This window comes from Chenopodium album, chromosome 13 (genome assembly GCF_948465745.1).
Source record: "Chenopodium album chromosome 13, dcCheAlbu1.1, whole genome shotgun sequence".
Classification (NCBI taxonomy): domain Eukaryota; kingdom Viridiplantae; phylum Streptophyta; class Magnoliopsida; order Caryophyllales; family Amaranthaceae; genus Chenopodium; species Chenopodium album.
The window spans coordinates 37,942,715-37,948,579 of NC_137846.1; positions in this window are offsets into that span (position 1 = coordinate 37,942,715).

The window sequence follows — 5,865 nt, forward strand, 5'->3', positions numbered from 1 at the left end:
TATGTTATATTTTCTCAGCCTCTCGAAGAATTTTCTTAAGGCCACTTGATGTCCTGGACGGTCTTTAGATTTCACAATCATGTCGTCCGCATATACTTCGACTTCTTTGTGCATCATGTCATGGAGTAGGGTAGTTGCTGCTCCTTGGTAAGTGGCACCCGCGTTTTTCAACCCGAATGGCATTACCGTGTAACAGTAAGTACCCCAAGGTGTTATGAATGTTGTTTTCTCCATGTCTTCTTCGGCCATGAGAATCTGGTTGTACCCTGCGTATCCATCCATAAATGAGAGAAGTGCGTGATTCGCTGTATTATCTACCAAAATATCGATGTGTGGTAAAGGGAAGTCGTCCTTTGGACTTGCCTTATTTAGATCTCGATAGTCGACACACATTCGAACCCTACCATCCTTTTTTGGAACTGGGACTACATTTGCAACCCATTCGGGGTATTTGGATACCCTGATAAAACCTGCAATTATTTGTTTTTGTACTTCTTCTTTTATTTTAAGAGCTACGTCGGGTATCATTCGACGCAACTTTTGTTTTACAGGTTTCATTCCTGGGATTAGTGGTATAGTGTGCTGAGCTATTTCTCTATTAATGCCTGGCATATCTTCATATGACCAAGCGAATACATCGATGAATTCTTTAAGTAGATTAATTAAACCAGTTCTTTCATCTTTGTTTAGCGTGAGTCCGATTTTAACTTCTCTTTTAATGGTCGGATCTTTTGAGATATCAACCGTTTCAGTGTCCTCAATTATTGGCGTCTTATTTTCAAGTGTTTCCATTGCTTTAATAATTTCTTTGTCATTTTCATCGTTAGTTAAGCAATACTCGTCATCTTGAGTTAAAGAAAAATAGGAGGAATAAGGGGAAGAAGACATATTATTAAACTCAAAAATCATTACATCGAATAAAGAAATGTCCGTTGGGACTTAATTGCTAACTATCCTAGGAGTAGATGAAATAGAAGAGCTAGAGGGAGGTGCTACAACTAGAGACTTAGAGGACTCGATAGGGGAAGACTCAGACTCAGACGATTCTTCGAACATTGGCCCTTGTCCTGTAGTTATTGAGATCTTCTTTCCGCTTGCAGTAGTCACCTTTACTGTCTTGCGCCATCCTCGCACTAAATCCTCTACTGGAGTGATGAGTTTGGAAGGATCAAAGTTCTCGCTTTGTAGGACTGTTTGAATGAGCGAGGAGTTATCCTCTATATATCTTGGCTCATTCTTTTCTTGCCCAAAGAGAAGTCCCATGACATTAAAGTCAAAGCATGGGGGTGCTTTTTCTTTATGGATAGGAGTTGGGATCTCATCTAGAAAACAACAATCCAGAAATATTTCGAACCCAGGTTGTCTTATGCCGTTTACGACAAAGGGTTCTGGAAATTCGTAACATGGATAATCTTCTCCCTCTCCTATGAACTGTCCATTTAAAGTAAGAGGGTATTGATTGGGATTACTTTCTTTTGTGCGCGAGCATTTCTACGTGCTTTTGATCTTTCCCGGGCTCGCTTTAGATCTTCGAGAGTCGGTTCAAAACCAAGTCCGAAAGTATCTAATTTAGGGAGGCCAGGTAGTCCCATCTGTTTTGCTATCCCTTTCTTCTTTCCTAGAGTCATTCCAGGGAAGTGCCCTTGTCTTCTCAGGATAGCATTGGTTATCATGTTGGAGTGGAGGTCATAGCGAAGAGGGGTCCTTTCATCTTCCTCGATTAAGGAGACCTCTTCATTAAAGCCCCACAGATCTTCGTCATTCTCATCGTGCTCCACATTGATTAGTGGATTTTCTACTGTTTTGATCCTCATGGGTGAAGCATCGATTGTAATTGGTATTCCTCCAACTATTGCTTCACTTGTTGGTGAAGAGATGAAGGGATGGCCTTTAGGTCATGAAGCTAAGGGCGTCCTAACAGTAAGTTGAACGAGGCCTTAATATCTACCACTTGGAACGTGGTGGCATGTTCAATTACTCCCGTCGTTATGTTCATAGTAATTGTGCCTAATTCTTGGCGACGTGAGTTATCATAGGCTCTTATTCCTTGTGTTGATGGAGATAAATCTTCATCTCTTATCCCTAACATCCTCGCAGTTCTAAGTGGGCAAACATTAATTGCCGATCCATTATCTACAAGAGTCATAGGGACGTTCATTTTCTTGCAAATTACTGTGAGGTTGAGAGCTTTGTTGTGCTTGTCACCTTCCGGCGGTAGATCTTTGTCGGAAAAAGTGATCAAATTAATAGGACTTGGGAGATCACTCGTGAGGAAGTTAGCCAACCCCTCAGGAGTGGTGTCCGAATCTATCCCTACTTTAGCTAAGGCATCCATGACCGCAACTCTATATTCTCGGGATGTAGCTAGAAGTTTCCATACGTTCATTTCGACCTTAGTCTTTTTTAATTGTTTGACAATATCGTTGTCTTCTATGACTGGTATGGGAACTTGTTGAGTAGCGGGAATAGGTTGTGTAGTAATGGGAGGTTGCATTCTCCCAGACCTTGTGAGGACATCTATAGGTGAATCCTCTTCATCCCAAATATCACCTACCGGATATATTGTCGAAAGTGGAGTTTTTTCGACGTCCTTGAGGTAGACATCCTTGTCATCACTATCCCAAACCCCATTAATAGTAGCATATCGTTCTTGTAGGATTTGAACTAGTTTCTTGTTATCAATCAATCTTTGGACCAAGTCTTTGAACTTGAAACAATTTTCTATAGTATGTCCTCCCGATTGATGATATGGACAGCAGTACCTATCTGTCCTTTTTAGTGATTCAAATGGTCTCGGTTCGAGAGGTTGAATTTTACCATTCTCGGAGAGCATTTTGAACATACTTGCATAAGAAGTCCCAATTGGAGTGTATGGCCTATTGCTCCTTTTGGGTGTGTCAATTACTTGGAGGGAGAACAATTTCTTCTTTTTAGGTAAATGTCTACTTTTGAGTAGTTCGTTTCTTTCCTTTATAACCTCCATGGCCTCACGTAATAATTCTCTTGCTTCCAACACAACCTGAATAAGGATACACACTTCTTGTTTAGTCGTAGGTTCTTGTCCACAAGGAAAATGATCCTCGGCATCTTCGAAGACTTCCTCCTCTTCTTCAATGGCTTCGACAGGTTTAATGAGATTCGAGGGATCAACCTGATTTTCCTCATCAGAAATAGCCAAGGAATCCGACAGTGGTGCATTATTAATACTTGGCTTCTTGCTTGCAGGGGGCAATGGAAGTTTGTTGTTATCAATTAAATCTTGGATTGCTTCCTTTAACTTCCAACAATTTTCTGTGAGATGGACCCTACCCTGATGATATTTGCAATGTGCATTGGGGTTCCAGCTAGCCGTTCTCTTTTCGACAGGTGGGTCCCCAAACGGTCCAATGGGAGTTATAAAACCTTTTGCATGTAAGCGATCGAATGCGGTGTCATAACTCATACCAATAGGAGTAAAGTTCCTCCTAAATGGTTTCTTTTGTCCCTGATTATTCAAAGCGAGGACTTCATTCAAATTAAAGGTGCTAACATTATTTGAGTGGGTGGTTTTGGAAGAAGAAGGATTGTCGTTCTTCTTGCCTTTCCAGCCACTATTAGAGTTACTATTGTTAGCAGCTTTTTGTTTAGCTAGGTCGTCTTCAATGTTGATGCTAATGTCATAGACGACCTTGAAAGTGTGCAAGTTATTTTGGGATTTGAGATGCTTAGAATATTTTTCTTGGAGGTTCTTGATGAACATCCTCACAAACTCTTTCTCACTAGGCACCTCAACCATCTTTGCAGAAGTTTCCCTCTATTTATTAAAGAAGGAAGTAAAGCCTTCATTCTCTTTCTGCTTAAGTATTTCAAGTTCCCTATGATAAGTTTCAACTTGAATATTGCATTTATATCTATCAATGAAAGCGTTTACAATTGACTCCCAAGTAGAGGTTTTCTCTTTATCAAGAGAAAAGTACCATTGCTGATAAACGGTTTCTAAAGATAGAGAAAACACAGAATGAAAAGCTTTCTTGTCTATTCCCTTAATATTCATTACAGTTTCAAAGGCTCTTAAATGAAAATAAGGGTTATCCATTGCCTTGAATTTTGGGATGTTGTTGGCATTAATCTTCTGCGGAAGAAGATCCTTGTCCACCAAGACCCCTTGTGAGCTAATGCCCTGGAATCTATAGTCATTGGATAATCTGCTCAAACGTTTCTGGATGAGCTCCATTTGTTGTTGTCTCACAGGTCATTGATTTGAAGAGTCAGATTCTTCAACATTTCAGCCATGTTAGCCACTTGTCCTTTGAGTTCGTTGACTTCTTCCTAACTTGCCATTATCTTCTTAGCTTTCCTTTTTCGACCGATTGGCTTATAAAAAAGTGAGACTTGAACGAAAGTGTTATCCTTGATTAAACGCCCTTCCTTTCTTAACAACGCGCTGTAAATTAAACCATATTTGTTTTAATGCCTTGACTCAAGTTGACTTTGATTTTATGATTTAAAAAAAGCAAAAATAGGGTGCATATTTTTGGGAATGGGTTCAAACAAGAGGTTTAATTGGAGGATTAATATCCGACTTACCCCCCTAAAAAAATGACGGAAAACACGCATTCAAGATTCTCTAGACATGGTCAAGGTGTGACATACATGTTAAGTGTGTGCTTTATAAGTGAGTGAAAGTGACATGCTATGACTCTTGTATATGACCATGGGACTAAGTGCTTAGACTCAATTAAGGATTTAAATATGGCTAAAGCTATAACAAATTGGTTAAACTGATTAGCAGACTGTTGAATTAGACTTGTCGTGATGACTCGAGTAAGAATCTGGACTGTCGCCGAAACAACAGAACTGTCGCCACAGTTTGAAGCTTGCCGCCAAACGACAAATTTGTCGCCAGGCGAAAAACAGTAAACTGTGGCGCCACAGCCCAAACTTATGCGCCATTGTTGGAACATTAATCTGGGACTGTTTCTAGTAAGTTTACTCTAAGGGGACATGCCTACAGTCGTACTAAGTCAGATTAATTACTTTATTAGTCTTTAATTAATCAAATTAATTAATTAATTAGTTAGACAAAGTCCTTTTTAGTCATTAATTTATTTAGAATTAAACACAAGTCAAACAAACGGTTAGCACATATAGGGTATGCACAAGCAAAGAATGCACAAATAGTTCAAATAGTCACAATATGATGCAATGAGTTTGCAACCTAACCATGGCTCTAGTTCTCTAAAGTTCAAGGATATGGGTTAGTCAAATAGGGTCCATGGTTATGAGTCCGGATGCATCGCGCGGAAACCTTACGTTTGGAAGGGTTGGCGCGTATGGATGGGACCCCGCAAGTTAAAAACTTGCTTCCACAGTTTGGTGGATTCACAAACTCGGATGTACCTATCGTTGCCAGGAGTGTTCGATTGGGTAGATGGAGCGTGAACCCCCAGAGGGTTATGTCCATATGTAGAACACATATGGGTTTCAGAAAAGAGAGAAAAACTCAATCAGGAAGTAGAATCGAGCCAACAATGCTAGAAATGGTCAAAACAAGAAGGCAGAGTTCTGGCTCGGTATTGGAAGAACTTGGCGCCAGACTACAGGGACTGTCGCCGCAAAAGTACCCATGTCGCCAAGCGACAGAACTGTCACTAGGCGACAGAAGCACTTTACAGGCGACAAGCCCTGTTTTCTAGACGCTAGTTCCTACATGCCTCAGCAGGTATCTACGTTCTTAGAATTTTCCAGATTTCGCAGTATTATTTCAATTCTAGTTGTGAAAGATATCTCAAGTTTCCTACATGTAAAAATCCTATGTTTTTGACTCATTTCGGATGGTCTATCCAATGAGGACCTTTTTTATGCATATGACAATAATGTTAATCA